The 17,553-nt window shown below is 36.8% G+C and overlaps 1 long non-coding RNA gene across 1 annotated transcript; it reads right to left on the minus strand.

Annotated features, from left to right (window-relative positions):
- Positions 1 to 11: 11 nt before the first annotated feature.
- Positions 12 to 17,350, minus strand: LOC123869372. Its single transcript, XR_006796877.1, has 4 exons — positions 17,246 to 17,350; positions 12,571 to 12,573; positions 10,276 to 10,285; positions 12 to 23 (listed from the first exon to the last, which is right to left on the minus strand). It is a non-coding gene; the product is annotated as an uncharacterized LOC123869372 (long non-coding RNA).
- Between the last annotated feature and the right edge of the window lie 203 nt (positions 17,351 to 17,553).

Here is a 17,553-nt window from a genome sequence, read left to right on the forward strand (position 1 = left end):
TATAAAGTTTTAATAAAAATCAACTCCCGCGGGTTTTCTCGAACTCCGAGAGAGTGGCGCACAATTTTCCAATACAGCCATCAAGGTCTGCAACATCCGAGAGGTAGTCGTCTTACAAGCTGAATTGATACTTGAGACACGCCGTGGAGCGGTATTCTCTTGAAAGCTTTTAAATTATATTATCTTAGTGTCTATTCAGACGGACAACTTAACCACATTATCGCGCAAAACAAACGCCAGACAGGGATAAGATCGTGTAGGGTTATAGTCCATACAAAATAAGAACTCACTCGCCATTTTGACTCTATGTGTCAACTGTCATGTCAAAAGTACGGTTCACCTTAAAATAAGGACTAAAATCGAAAAATAAAATAAAAATGGCGAGCGACATCTCATTTGGAAGCATTATACCAGTTTACAGGAATTTCATTGACATGTCAGCCTCTGCCTGTCATAGAATCAGGATTAATGGGAGTTTACCGAGAAAAAAGAGAATATTGAAAAATTTGACAACTGTATTTAAAACAAATAGGTGATATTTTTGTAATTTCGCTATATTTTCACAAGTAAATGAAACGGAGGGGTGATTTTTTTTGTATTAATTATCCAAAGTTACAATAGAAAATTTTCACATCTTACAATCCTTGGCTCTAGCTTGAACCACGTGGGTTTATAGGCTGGAGTCCTATCTTGAACTATACTTACATAAATTATACTAATTTTACATGTTTCTAAATACTAAGGCACTAATATACACATTACGATCACGCGTTGTATTTTTCATTTAAGATTACTTCCAGCAACTGATATTTTGTGTTCGTGAACGGTCTCGTTGCAGTTGCTTGAGCATGTGTTGTCGCATCTACCTAGCAATGGTACGGAAATCACAATGTGGTCAGTCGCTGACGTGCAAATGTCGCGAGTGATTACATTGCGGCTGCGTTGATATCGGCATTGACACCACGTTGGCGACAGCATTTGAACAACTTGACTTGACTGCAAATCGTGGTCTACATTTGATTAAGTGACTACATTTCTATACATTTGTTTTGCCTGCAACATTTTTGCAGCTAGCGGTGTAGTTGTGGCACGTCTGAAAGGATCCTAAGACCGCAGCACGTGGCGAAAACGTCTGTGGTAGCGATCAATTGATTTGCTTCTCGCGTCTCTACAGTAAACTAAAGGTAAAGAGATAGGTGTGAGAGAACTATAAAATATGTTACTAGATAGCTATATCGACGAAATAATGGTACCTACCTGATATAACATGTACTTACCTTCGAAGTAGGTAAATATCAGGTTATCCATAATGTTCTATGAGGTGTGTGACGTCTGCTAATCCGCACTTGGCCCACATGATTGACAAAGATCAAACCCTACTTATTATGACAGGACACTCATGCTCAGTAGTGACCCGGTAATAGATTGATCATGATGATGGTGATCTACAAAGGCGTTTACACTGCAAAATGGGGGTTGCAGTTGCACGTTATCGCTGCCATAATTACATGAAAAACGCTGTATCCAAAAAGGTCTTCCGTAGTCTTATTTTAGTTTTGCACATTTAACTCTAATCTTTAGCTACGTATTGCAGTCAGGCTTTAGGAAGCTGGCAGCGAACCAAAACGTTGTAACTCGCATAATATGGAGTTATATGAGGGGCAGCTTCGTTGGAGCCACCTCGTAAGCTCAGCCCTAAACAATTTGTACAAACGATCCCACTTCCAAGTTTCAACGCTCTCTTGGCTTTAGTATAAGACTTTATGAAGGCTTACCTACTGCGAAGTGCGGAACGTATCTGCTGTAGGTAAGTACCTACTACAAGTGCGTGGCTCAACGCTTAACGGAGTGGAGTAATGCCAAGGAGCGTTTTTTACAACAATAATTAAAGCGAAGTTTCTAGGCATTCTTTAATGAAAGTAATTTTGACCGGAATGGACTACATCAGTCATAATATATGCAGTCTGCCCTCGCCCAGTCCAGTCCAGTCCAATTCAAACCACTCAGTCAGTCTTGATACGAAGAAGTTAAGCATAGATTGCTATTTTGTGTGTCCTGCGGGAAGTTTAAGGCATGGTGACATTTTTGTCATTTCACTTTTCTGTGGCTCTTATTCCAAATATATGACACATATAATAGCAGTCGCGGGCAGCCTTTTAATGACTTGTTAATCGGTACTAATACTAAAAAATATTTAAATCAAATAAAGTTAACATGTGCACATGAAAATTAAAATTAGCCATTTAGAAGTACCTAAGGTCACCGCAATCAATCAAGCCGCGTCGCCCTCCAACACAAATATAACCACTCAGGGATGAACCCCGTACATAATAAATGAAACTTTACACCACAACCTCCGTGGGAGTACATTTTGATGTTCCACGATTTATCAGCCAAAATATTAAATTAGCAAGGATTAAAGAATCTAATTGGATATCCAAGCCCATATTGAATTAAAATCTTCTAATATTTATTTCTAATCTGCCGATAAGTTACTTAGCAAAAAAATAACATCCAAATTTTAAGAAAGAAAGAAGTTCCTTAATCTAAGAAAGAAAGAACAACGTTGCTAAGTAATTTATTGAAAGATAGGATTGATTATAAGGTACCTAGTATTAGTTTTGGCCGTTAACTGGCATCCAAGATTACGATTTTTCTTTTTGGAACTCATATTCCCTAGGTACGAGTATTTTACAGCAACAAAACTCTACTTTAATAACTAAACAAAAATATAAATGCTCTCAGTAATATATTCAATCCTGAAAAAGAGATAATTTCCATTTTGGCAGGGTTAATCGCAAGTTCGCCTGACAGCTAAAGGGTAGGAGTCGATTATGGCTGCTCCAGACATCGCACGCGAATCGCGGCAGGAAGTATTTGCGAGAGAATAAAATACCTATGCACGTTTTTATTTATTTATTTTACTTAAAATGCATGTGTCGCGTTCCTTGTTTTGAATCCACACTCGCAATCTTTGTAGATTTTTTTACAGGATATCTAGTTGACGAATTCGACGAAGTTGGAACGAGAAGTTGCTGTTCAAACCTTATGTTATGCATATTTGTACATGATTCGCCTTATGTTTGTTATATAGGTATAATAACTAAAACATAATTAATAAAAAGGTCGTTAGGTGTCCTGGGATATCCCATAGTAGTAAAACTCTGTCTCGCTCACTCATTTAAAAAATAATACGCGCTGCCCATCCAATAAGTCACCCAGCTTTGCAGGGCCTCTGTCTGTCGCGGGAATTGACAGCAGGGTGCAAAGTCACATACAGCATGCAATGCATGCATATTTCGAAAAAGTTCAATCAATCGAATACAATCGCTTTGGCTGAATTATTTATTGTATTCTTGTTGCAATCTGTTGCAGCCAATAATGAGCGAGTGTCAGCCAATCAGAGGTGATTGCAATCGTCACACTGTAACTGCCAAACTACAGTGTTAGGATCCCTGAAACCAGACGCTTACACGGTTTGCGGGTTTCTCGCGGTAGGAACGCACGCAAGTGTTGAACGGGCTTTACACGTGAATATATAAACGCTATCCATTACACACCATTATAACGGGCGTCGAACTTATTTTGCACATACCGAAATACACTGCATGCCAGTGAAAACTAATAGAAAGAAATGCGCATATTGCGAAGTCATTCAAGAGCAATTACAGCTTACTTTCAAAACAGTAAGTTTTACTTTAGTTGAAGTTTAATGTTGGGTACCTACTTTTTATAGAAAAGGCAAAAAAAATTACGACTTTATTAATTACTTTTTTGGATCTAAAATGTAAGTAATCTAACTCAGTGAAGGACAAAAGATCAAAGTTACCTATTTTTTATTTTTATTTTTTTTACTGCCCAAGCTTATCTATATCATGGTTAGGTACTAAGACAATATTTTCATAGATGTCTGCATTCGAATATTAGTTAGGTAGAATAAATAATATGAGTATCGGTACGGCTTGAATTTAAGCTCACGTTTTAATAATAATAATCAGCTAGAAAATTAGTAGGTAGGTACTTATCAAAAATTGTATGTGAAATAAGTTTATTTGGATGGGGCTGCCTACAAAAAAAATTTAATAAAAATATCAGATTAAAGCATATTGCAATAAAATCGTGATTAAAATTAGGCTAAACGTAATACCATTATTGTATTAAGCACGCATGGATGCGTTAGAATTTGGCAAAGCGGTGCTCCGTCGAGATACGGGGCTTATAATAAAACAATATTAATTATCAATCGACGCTCCACTGCCTCCTTTGTTCCGCGCCCGATTTCATAATAAAGGCATGCGAGTTACGGTTGCCACCACTTTTCTAAAGTATTTTTGAAGTAAAAACTTCTTTGGCGCATTGGCCGATTTCGGGATGAATAAAAATTTCAAGGTCTCGACACTGGCATACCAATTTTATTAGCTTTTAAAATTAGTCCTTATCAATATAACATGGTAAGTATATAAGTATATGGAAATAAAAAGGCATATTGATAAAGCACGAGCAAAACGAGCGCTATTTTTTTGATAACTATGCAGAAGAAAAAAAAAATAGTGTTATAATTAAAGAAATGTACAATTACAATTTTATTTAAAAATGCATTTTTTTAGAATATTGATCGGAATAGGGAACCATTTTTGAATCCGTTTCGGTCTCTTCCTTATGGCGCCATTACAACGTAACAACGTACAATCGTATACAGTTTGCACCCTGGACATACACTAATCTATACTCAAAATAGAACATTATTTCCATATTCTTACATAATATTAGATATCAATAATATTATATTATTCAAGGATCATAGGTTTTGTGAGACGTATTCTACTGTGTATGAAATAATAAAATATGTCACTGTATCAACGAACGATTCTAAACACTAGCGCTAAAAACCTGAGATTTTGCATGTATACCTAAAAAAGGATTTCAAGGGTCTAAAAAGAGGAGAAAGCTCGAGTAGGTTAGCTAGTAAGTTATAAAAAACAAATGCTAGGGCATAGCCGGGTGACAGCCCTACCTCGTGCATTAAACCTCCGGCATTTCACGGCAGTTTTGTTTAAATAATAAATTGGATTTCTATAACGTTGCTTCAAAGAATAACTTCTGAGCATAACATTATTATTATTGCTCAACGAATGCCGCTGATATTTGGAATTTTAACCTCGTTCTTTGTTTCGACCGCCGCTATTGATGGAATTAGGGCATAGGATTTATAATATAGGAAATGGTGAAATGTTTTACAATTCAAAATTTAAAAAAACATCCGACACAAAACCTTTATAAGAAAACTAGAAAAGAGCTGATAACTTTCAAACGGCTGAACCGATTTTCTTCGATTATAGCTAAGAACACTCTCGATCAAGCCACCTTTCAAACAAAAAGCTACGATGCCACGGGACGGATACACAGATACACACGTCAAACTTATAACACCCCTCTTTTTGGTTCGGGGGTTAAAAATGAGTAGGTTTTCCCTATAACAGAGACACGTTTGAGAATTTTTTTAAGAATACCACTAGAGCGAAGCTCGGATGGGCTAGCTAGTACATTTTAAAAGGTGAACTGACTGCTTGACATTATTATCAACGTGGCTGAAAAGAATGGAGATTGCAGGGTATAAACCCTGAATTAACACAAGCTACCCTTTATCCTGGAAACTAAAAGAGTTCTCGCGTTTTGAAAAACCTACATCCAAGCGGATTACGTCGCGGGCATCAACCAGTAAATATTTATACAAGTGTTTTGATTTTTGTTATTAGCTGTAGATATACTTACTTTCCTTTAATTCTCCATTACTTAAGACGAAGTAAATACAACAAGGAAGAGAATGTATAAAAAAATCAATTTAGCTCCCCTCGAACTGCCAGCAAAACGGGCGGAGCCGAATCAGTTTGTTAATAAATTCAAATTTATTCGTTGATCACGCGCTCGTCTCGCTACTAACGTATTTAAAAAGTGATTAGAAGTTAAATTGACACAATATGAACTTTTTGTCCCCGCTACGAAACTTAATCAAAAACAAAATTATTCAATTTGCATCGAAATATTTGCCTGAAAGCGAAAGCTGCAATATTTTTTGTGCTTCTAATATATTATGGTAAGCACTAAGCATACCTACTTGATCTATTATTTTGTTAAATAAACTTTATATTTGTTTCGAAAAACAACTAAGTAAAACACTCAATGAGAACGCAAAATTCGCATTACTTAGAAAGAATCAAGATTAAACTTACATTGTTGCTTTTATAGCGTCGGTTCGCGGCGTCTATTATGGTAAGGTATTCATGAAAGCAAATGTTTAGTCTCAGAGGACGCGAGCAACGTAATATAGAAGTCTTGGCAGAAATACGGAATCATCAGCATAATATGTGAACGAAGTTATGATAATTACTTGCCAGAATAATTCACTCGGTGCATTGAGACTCCAGCTTCTTATTTATATCTAACATTTATTGACTTGCAGTTACAACAACAGTAAAACTTAAAAACAAAATAAAATAACTTAATTTAACTTAACTTCTTGTCTTATTTCGATAGCCACGTACAAAACGTACTTGGCCCATAATTAAATATTACCTACTCTTATTTTACCCGTAATTTTCAGTCCATAGTTTTATTTTTTATTACATTTATGCTTATTCTTAGACAGTTCAAACTCTGTATTAGTCTTTTTTTTTAGAATACTATATGTACGCTTAGAATGAGCCTTATACGCTCTTTTCATTATTTCGTTACTTTCCACGAATACTTCACGTGTTACTTTTTTCACTATATCTTTATTGAGATGATCCAATTTTGAAAACAAATTAGTATAGAGATTTGTATTATACACGATCACTAATGAAGTTGATGGCGAGAGTGTATCTGTAGTTGACAATCTCCTAGGACGCTTTTTTTTGTTACAATAAAAACTAGTCCTATAAATATACAACCTCTTTGGCGCTATGTATTACGTAGGTACTTACTTATCAAGTAAGTATAATACAAGTGTAAATAAAAAATTTGTAACACCCCCGACAAGTGAAGGGTATACAGTAACTAGAAAAGAGCTGATAACTTTCAAACGGCTGAACCGATTTTCTTGGATTATAGCTAAGAACACTCTAGATTAAGCCACCTTTCAAACAAAAAAAAACTAAATTAAAATCGGTTCATTAGTTTAGGAGCTACGATGCCATAGACAGATACACAAATACACACGTCAAACTTATAACATAATAACGGGGGTTAAAAAATAATATATTTCAAGGAGCACAATTTCAGTAAAACGTGACGGACTACGTCGCATTGGAAGTCATCCCAAGGGTCCTGAACACTCCGGCTGTCAGTCAAACTGACGCCCCGGATGACCGCAAGTAGCCCTTCGGTTAACTCTGCGCGCTAAGAAGTGTTGCTTCTGACACATGCCACTGAAAATATAAGCTGAAAGCGTTTTTAACCCCCGACCCAAAAAGAAGGGTATTTATAAGTTTGACGTGTGTATCTGTATACCTGTCTGTGGCATAGCTCCTAAACTAATGAACCGATTTTAATTTAGTTTTTTTTGTTTGAAAGGTGGCTTGATCGGGGTTTCTTAGCTATAATTCAACAAAATAGGCTCAGCCGTTTGAAAGTTATCAGCTCTTTTCTAGTTACTGTAACCTTCACTTGTCGGCGGTGTTACAAATTTTTAATTTACACTTGTAATATTTGTTTTCTTCTTCTTCTCGTGCCTCTCCACTATTGGAGATATAGGCCGTCATCTCGGATAAATAATTTCCTGTCCGTATCCCGGTTATCCCGGTCCATTCCTGGATGTTCCTATGCGAAGGCTTTCTTCTTCTACCGAGGCTTCTCTTTCCCTCACCATATATTACGAGTGATGATGCAGTCTGATTTGGAATAGCGTTTATTTAGGAGAGGAATGGCATTTTAATACATGTTAAGCTCAATGTCTCCCACTATACCAGATCTGATGCCAGAAGATGAGCCAATTATAGGAATTAGTCTACCTACTTAATTTTCCACTTATATTAATACCGAGACTTGTTATTATTACAAAGACAGGAAAACGTTTGGATCTTATAACTTAAAACGTCTCGTTCACAACGCCTATTCAATTTAATCTAGCTTAAGAAGTTATTTATTAATTAAAGAGCTCCGAACTTGAAATTTCTCTTGGATAGGTATTCGAAAATACGGTGCTAAATAAGCAAAATCAAAGATAATATTATTAAAAAATTCTAATTACACATTTAATACCCACCTCTGAAACGATTGTTATTAGATTGGTTTAGACTTTAGAGTGACGTGTGGCCTTATATTTCGTGACAGTGCATAATATCAGACGATTGCGCTGGGTAAGCAACGTTAACTCCAACTCAATATTGGATGGCGGACTAACCTTGGAGTTCCGGATTTGTCTTTGCCTTTGCTTGGTCGGTTTTTATTCAGATAGAAGTAAGTCCTTGACTTCGATCTCACCTGGTGGTAAGTTATGATACAGTGTAACATGGAAGCGCGCTAACATGAAAGGAGTATGGCAGTTTCATTAGACCTATACTTATCGCTGATCGGTTTCTACACGCCAAAGTACCGGAACTCTAAATCGCTTGGCAGCACGGCGGTGCCGGTAGCGTGGTAACTAGCCACGGCCGAAGCCTCCTACCAGACAAACATGGAACTCAAACAGAACCGGTCGGTTTTAATTACATCTGATAAAATCGTTAGAGTCCAATTCCCGTACTTACCTACTTCTTCATTGAGCCGTTTGTGGAAGGGTTTGAGATGGATTAATGGAAAGGAGCGATAACCTTCAGCGATGAGGAATACGACCGAAAGAGAGATAAGATTGGATAAATAAAGGTAATTTTGTATATTTAAGGAGAGAAAGGTTTAGAGCGTTTTCAGTTAGTGCAAATTTAATCAGCCCCCAGCGATCATGCAAATGTGCTAATGAATGGATTTGCTTACGTTCGAATTAGCTGAATAGATTACAGGCTGAAAATATACGACAAATTATGTAGCTAAATAATCCTCCCTCACGTTGAAAATACATTAATTTCATGTTGAAGCAAGACGGTAATCTATCTAGTTAAAGCACTACATAATATTCATTACCGTAGGTATCTACTAGATACTTAATGGCCGCGACTTCGTCCGCTTGGATATACCTAAGTTTTCTAAAAACCCTGTCGGAATTCTTTGTTTTCCCGGGATAAAAAGTATGCCTACGCCCATCTTCACGAAGCTATTTCTGCAAATTGGTAACGACTAACGACCAGCTACTTCGTTCACGAGGATTTAGATTTTTTTTAATCCCTTGGCAGCTCTTTGATTTTCCGGGCAAAAAGTATCCCATTATATCCGACCCAGAAATGTAAGGTAAATAATAATAGCTAGGCTAGGACGTCAAAGAGTTCCCACGGGATTTTTAAATCCATTCATCATCCACGCTGATGAAGCTAGTAAACTATAAACAGTGGTATAGTGGTGGTATTAGATACAAAATCGATATTTTGCGGTGTGTGGTATTAAACCCGATCCATCAACAGTTAACAAGGCGGGAGGTACTAAATGAATGACCCTCGTTTGCTCGAGACGGCGGTCAAGGAACCGCACCTAAAGTCACTTATCCGATCCATCCGCAAGAATAATTGGACCGTCTTGGCCCGTCCGTGGTTACCGAGTGAGCAGATATTAATTGGTTTGTTCTGGATTATTTAATTCGACTGCCAGTTGCTACTGCGTACACGGGGATTGGGTTACTAAAATTACAATTGCGGGAAATTGAAATTTATAAACCTAAAACCGTATGCCTATTACTTTTCAGAGCTAAACTGAGCATCTTGGGACAGACATAGGTTCGACATCAATAGAATCTAAATTAAATCGAATCCTACGAAGAGTTAAAAACACCTAAATCAACGCAAATGCTTATGTCGAGGGTAATTAAGACCTCATTCATACGAGAGCTTTTTTAACGGACGTTCAAATAGAATAAAATAATGCATTCCCAAGTATCTGTTCACACATCAACGCTTTTTTATCGCGCACTGTTGTATTTTCAGCGCTAAATGCTAATTTTTATTAACTAATAATAATATTAATAATAATAGCATAATAACTCAGATGGGTTGGGCCTACATGGGCTTTAAGTTCATTTATAGCAGGGTCCATACTTATTGTGGCAGCCTCGTGAAACTACTCTTTGACGTAGCGCGCCATGGTGCTGCGCTAATCGAAAGTCGAAACCTATCTTATGCGGCGCTTAGTGTGGACGTTAAGGTGCCCACGCACTCGAACTGAACTGCAGCGGAACTGCGCCGCCCGCCCCGCACGATATTCTCTCCAGCCGCGACGCGCGGCAGTGACGCGCTACGCGGTACGACGCGCGTCGCGGCTGGAGAAAATATCGTGCGTGGCGCTGCCGCGACGCGCAGTTCAGCTGCAGTTCAGTTCGAGTGCGTGGGCACCTTTACTATTTATATACTAACTTGCTTATGCCCGCGACTTCATCCGCGTGGACTACACAAATTCCAAATCCTCATTTTACTCCTTTAGGGGTTGAATTTTCAAAAACCCTTTCTTAGCGGATGTCAACGTCATAATAGCTACCTACATGCCAATTTTTAGCCGGATCCGTCCAGTAATTAGAGCTGTAAGTTGATAAATCGGTCAGTCATAATTATAGACTAATAGATATTTTTTTAAATACCAATGGAAAAGCAAACTATGTTTAATAGAAAAAACTATAGATTTAAATAGAAAAACATCAAAGCAAATTGAAGTAAATATTTCTTGAGGTAAATTTTTCCAATAAAAAGCGTAAAATACAAATATTATTAAACTGTCGGCCATCAAAGATTCCATTACTTACAATAAAGACCCAATATCCACCCACACAACTTTTACTCAATTATAAGAACAAATAATTTAATTTTAAACGACGCCGTGAGATATACGGCTCCCCTCAGAGTAAATATAGACTAAGTACGTATAATATTTGCTGTTTTATTTTAACTTTATTTACGAAACGAAATGTTTAAAAAATTTACAACTGGAATATGCTAACATAAATATAAATAAATATAATCATAAAAATTATTATTTAGTTGTTTCCCTGAGGTTTACTTGATTGTTTAGTTTTGAAAATGCTGATTAATTATTTAGAACTCTTTTATGAGATTTATGAAAGATTTCCTTTTTTCACTGTGAAAAATTTTACATAATAACAACGTTATTTAATGAGTCTGGATATGGGTACGAAACACGAACTTTACCTTTTTTCTTTTCATATAAGTACAGGCAATAAATTAAAGGCTAACATCATTTCAACGTCTAAAATAAGGGCTAGCTTACTCCGATATCAATGCCAATGATCTAAATTCTAAAACATCACCATCGTCACATATTTGACAGTATGGCCGTACACATTACAGCCTAAATTACAGCCTCAGATATAGCATGACTATCCTCATAATTCATATCCACAAACCCATTGTCACTAGTAATATCACGGAGCATAACGTAGCCGACGACAATCATGGCTCTGTATTAACGTTATAAATTAGGACGTTAGCGACGGAACCCACTCGAATAATCGTAAACCGCTGTTAGTGGTCATTCTCAGCACTTGCGCTACGCCTTTGTCACTTTCATTTCGCTTTGTACACGGAAAAGGCAGAAAATGAAAAAGATATTTTTGCTATTCACACCCAGAAGCTTCGTACGAGTTGGGACATCTCGATAACGTTGATAGATTGCGAGCAGCGCAACATTATAATATGTATATAACGCCAGAGTAAAGTGGGCCTAACATCGCTTCTATTAAGGTTTGAATTCGTCCATCCATCTACTGCCAGCATCCTAAGCGATTTTCATAAAAATCAGTATTATTGAATGGTGACTCAAAAAAACTTCTTATACTTTTGTGTACTACTAGCAGGCCTATATAACGGTAATTACTGGTTGCTCTTAGGCAGGTATAGTTTATCGTCAAAATGCATGTGATACACAGACAGACGGACTGGAAGAAACGAAAAAAGGGTTCGATAATATGGAACACTAAAACGGACGTTCCGGTCAATTTTCTCTGACACTATAAGTATTTCGGTACTCGAAATCTTACAGCGTCGTCGTCAATGCGTGCACTCGTACTAAGAATACAGTATTGAAGGGTGGTTCGATGGGAAACCTTAGGAAGTTGATTTGGCAATTCGGGAAATGATTCACATGTTACGTCTTAAGAGGATCATTGTCAACGATCCCCCGTCGATTTCCTACGTATGATATTATTGTTCTCATCTCTATCTGCCCTGGTTCGTGTATTCTCGGTTCCTAGATCGGTGCATTTGTGATAACCAATGCTAATTGCTGTGATTGGCTGAATTTACCATGTTCTTGCTGCGACAGTGAGTTTGAGCCACTAGCGGAACAATGTTAGCCGGTCAGAAATGATTGCAATTAGTCAACCTGTATGACGTCCGTGTTCTGTTTTTGATTACAAAAAAGAAAAAATTGTTGTTGCAATCATCAATTTTAGCAAATAGTGAAAGAGAGTCGACCAATCAGAGGTCACAACTACCGTCACACTTTCTGTGAAACTATGGCAGTAGGCTTACCGAGTAATGAAAACAATTTTTCATTCTGTAATGTCATGTGGCAAGTAGGGTTGCCACCTGCCTCTTTTTGATTTACAGGCTACCACCATCAAAAATACGGGGTTTAGATTTGAAGAAATTTAAAAATTTGAAGTATTTGAAGAAATAGGCGGTGGTTCTCTCTGAAATGCATGGAAAGCCTATTTAGATATTTCAGTTTATTTGTAAGTTTTGTATTTTTTCTCTGTATGTTGCCGTGTCTTGATTGGTGAACTGTGTTTGCAATGTGATTTTAAATAAAAGATTTATTTATTTAAATAGCTTTTAAAAACTCTAGTTTTGTAAAGCAAAATGTTATACATTTCATGCATACAATCTTTGCATTTTAACTTTTTACATTTAACTTGTAATTCCACCTTCACAGTATCAATACTATGGCCGTAGCCAGGAATCGATTTCGGGAGAGGTTTTATCAGGGCCGGAACTGAATCCTGTCATGAGGAAAAAAACATTCGCTCAACTTTATGGGCTAATTACCTGGTTAGTGGAATTTCGCCTTTCAATTTGACAGTGAGATAAAATACAACAATAAAAAAGCGCGAGCGCAGTGAGCGTAAGTGTTTTTGGTTCAATTACAGAAAGAATTAAAGTGAAAGGGAAACGAGTTTAGCCATAGCAAGATTTTATTTTTAAAGCTCCCTATCCATACTAATATTACAAATACGACAGTATATCTATTTGCCTATCTATTTGTTACCCTTTCACGGCCCATCTTCTTTACCAAAATTTTGGTACTTACTATTCAGAGGTAACTTGCATCCCAGACATAAACTTTTTAGCCCGGAAAATCCCCCACGGAATTTTTAAAACTCTAAATTCATGCAAACGAAATTGCGGGGCTTACACCAAGTAATACAAATTCAAAGCGCGAGTGAAGTGAGCGCGAAATGTTTGATATATTTCCAAAAAAAAATTGGTAAGCAAATGCAAGAAATAGTGTAAGTATTATTTTAGGCTTAGGTTTTTGACGGCTTCCCAGGCGCAGTCACCATTTCTAAATTTCTGGTCTGGTGGGAGGCTTCGGTCATGGCTAGTTATATGGTTAGTATGGCCCTAACGGCCAAGAAATTAGACTGCATCATCACTTACCACTAGAAAAGATTAAAGTCACGGGCTAACTTGTATAAAAAAAGGCTAACATCCTCAAACCAAGCCCCGCCGCCTTGGCTACGACCATGATCAATATCGAGTGGGTTTCGGCTACGCATTGCCGCAAAAGGAAAATATTCTTTCTACTGGACATAACGTCAGTGTTCGGTTTCGCCAGCCAAGTGCGAGTCAGACTCACGCACCGAGGGTTCCGATTCGGGTATTTTTTCGACATTTTACACGAGAAATCAAAAACTGTTATGCATTAAAAAAAATATGCATAAAAATAAATAAAAATCTGTTTTAGAATGAACAGGTAAAGCCCTTTCATATGATAACCCACTTGATATATGTAGTTATCTTACTTTGAAAATTGAAAATACTAATATTTGTTCATGAACACATGACAGACGGATAGAAGGACAGATGGACAGACGGACAGACGGAAAGACAGACAGACTGATAGACAACGAAGTGATCCTATAAGAGTTTTTTTTGCTTTTGAGTTACGGAACCCTAAAAATATTTAGTTTTATTTGCCCCGTATTTTATTTTCATAATTACCGGTTTCTCTATCCTGACATACGGGGTAACCAGTAAAATACGGGGCCTCTGGCAACCCTATTCGGAAAACACTGTCACATTCAAGTTAATGTCAAATATTTTGTTTTCAATTACAGAAAGCTGCATCAATCATTATTACAATATTTTCTTTGTTGTGATTGGCTGAATTTTTGAGTTTCAGCCAATAAACAGACTGTTTGCCAATTAAACGTCATAACAATATAAATGCCAGAAAGTTTAACCAAATAAAACAAACTTAATGAGAACCTAGTGAGAATGCAAACGGCACACAATTTATAATACATATTATGTTAGTCGTATATAATAGATATTATAGTAGTCGTTCCCGTTACTTATATACTTCCCGTTGACTCAAAACCATGAAATTTGGCAGGTAACCTAACTGCGTAATTTTGGGTAGTTTTTTTAATCGATAAAGAAAGTTTGCGACATTGTTCAATAAAAAATTTGGATTCCAACTCCTCAATCCTGATGTTGCAGGGGACCTGACTACTAAAGCTAATGGGATTTAAAAAGTGTCGATTATTAATTGATATTGAAGGTATCTATACCAAGTAAACACTTTGTCGTTGACCTCAACCCTGATGCTGTAAGAAATTGCATTCCTAAATCCTGGTGATCCCTCGGGATTTGACAAGGATAATCCGTTTAAATATTCTTACGTGATACAGAAACAAGTTGCATCCCGGGGACGGGCTATTACGGAGAGGCAACTTTTGTTCTGGGAAATGAAAGGATCGGGATTTTTAAAAACCTAAATCCACGCGAGCGAAGCTGCGGGCATTAGCTAGTTGTAAATATGTTTAGAAGCTACTATAAGATAATAGATAAGGTACTCATTTCCTTATATTTTTAATGTATGGCAGCGCGCGGTTTTAAATTATAAATTGCACGTCCTGTCCTTTTCTGTAATACATTTTTTTCTCAATATCTACCGCTTTATCTCATAGCAAGAGTCTGTAAGACATAATACAGTGAAAATAGTCAAAATATACAATTTTTGCAGTTTCCACGTCAGTACCTGTCGAATTTTTCTAACAGTGTAAGCAGCAGAGCTGAGTTTACCATCAAGTGTTGATATGTGGGTGTTCCATAGAAGCTTTGCATCTAACATTATACCGAGAAACACGGGGTTCTCCTTTATTTTCAACATATGATTATTTATCAATGAATGTATGTCATTTAAGGTCCTGGTATTGGGCAGTGTGAATTCAACACACTTAGATTTCTTTGCATTTGGAAGTAAATTGTTAGCAATAAATCAGAGAGTGACCTGTGATATGGCATTACATATAGTATACATTGTCAAAAATTATAATATTAAAGCTGTGCGTATTGCGTGAGGAATAGGTTGCAAGAGAGTTGCAACTTGCAGGGTTTGATGCATACGCTATTGCCAGCAAACATGAGACATATTTTTATCTACAGGCAACGTCTGAGTAGGTAACGCATACGTCTAACGCAAGTTGAAATGTATTTAGTTAGACCTATCGACAAGTTTGGAGTCGGGTGCAGTCTAAATGTGGCCCGTGTGTTTAGACTGTCCGTTTCTGTCAGTTTCACGTGTCGTCCCCCGCACTTCACCACCCCGCTTGCACAAATCGAGACAGCACGAAATTTTCAAGATTTCTGGGTGTAATTTCTGGTTTTCGTAGTTCCCACATAATTATAACAATATAAAATATATAACGATAATTTTTTTACTACATAATATTCATTAAATTTTCTAGGTCTGTGGTTTTTCCAAATTTCATTAAATTGCTTCGTTGTCTAGAAAAACGAGCACAAAGTTGGGCCTTTTTTTAAAGAAAAATACAAATCTTTGAGCCCCTGTAATTTTAAAACTACATATTTTTAGAAAAATCTAAAACACCACAGACACAGATATTAGTTTCTAGACTATGTCTGCAAAATTTCATGGACTTTGGTTGCTTAATATTCAAATGAAATGGGAACTACGATTGTATGGAGTAAGTGACGGAGAGAGCTCTGTTAACGATTAAATTCCTGCAACGATGACGTGTAACGGATTAATTTAAAGCAATTATTTAATTTAAAAACATTTTAGTAACAACCTATGTAAAAGGTACTATGTATTTTAAATACCAATATTTTTTTAAGAGCAAGTATCAATCGGAACAAATGAATATACCTAGTTCACTAACTGACTCACCATAGCCCGGGCCACACCCTTGGACTAGCCTTGGATCTAGAAAGCTGAAATTTTGGACAAAGTCTGTCTTTATAATATAGAAACGAATAAAGCCAAATTTTTTGAAAGCCTCTCGGGAGCGAAGCCGCTGGGAAGCTAGCATTTTCATAAAATTGGACACGTAGGAATAATACACTGAACAATAATAATATTAAGTATAGTCTTTGATTGGGTACGCTGAAAGCAGAGATGAACGAAAGCAGTAATAATAGTACTGAGGCAGACCAGACATCTCTAGAAACCATCAGCCACCGGCTCCCAACGTGATGCATACTTATTGCTCGATTTTCCACAGAACAATACCCTCAGTATGAGATTTTACTTCTGGCCAACGTTGATTGTATTTGAGAATCGAAACACTTTAGCGTTAAGGGGCAAGCGACGGGTCTGCCTGCAAAATTCAAATTTTACTTGGTTTTTCGCAATTTGTAAACTAATACGACAACGTAGGCTTATGGCACTTTAATTGCGACAATGACAGTGTCATCCTCACAGGTTTATATAAAAATCTTTACTTGAAAGAGTCCAGTTTAAGAAGTTAGTTCTAGTATCGACTATAATTCACAAACTAACTTCTTAAACTGGACTAAAAAAAAATCTGAAAATTTGAATTTTACAGGCAGACCCGTCGCTTCCACTTTAAAGTAAAATGGCCCTTAACAGCCTTGTTTTAATGCTCAAGGTTGTACATGTATTTACAGCCAGCGCTCCAAGCGGAAACTTTACATTAAATCAATGACCTTTAGATCCATTTCACTTTCACGTTATTGTGTTTCGACTCTCGAATACTATCAAAATTGGTGAGAAGTAAAATCTCATACTGAGGGTACAGTTTCAATTGTACCATACCATTAGCGGGATTCGATTGCCCTTGGCTTCGATAAAACTTAATAGAAATCTCTAATGTCCCCAGATATTCGTGGCTTTTCATATAAATGCGATTGTAATTCAAAAATTATAATAGAAAATGTTTTTGAATACACTTGTGAATGTTTTCAGTTTGATGAAAAACTTCTTAACAAGTTCTTA

The sequence above is a fragment of the Maniola jurtina genome, chromosome 11 (assembly GCF_905333055.1).
Source record: "Maniola jurtina chromosome 11, ilManJurt1.1, whole genome shotgun sequence".
Lineage (NCBI taxonomy): Eukaryota > Metazoa > Arthropoda > Insecta > Lepidoptera > Nymphalidae > Maniola > Maniola jurtina.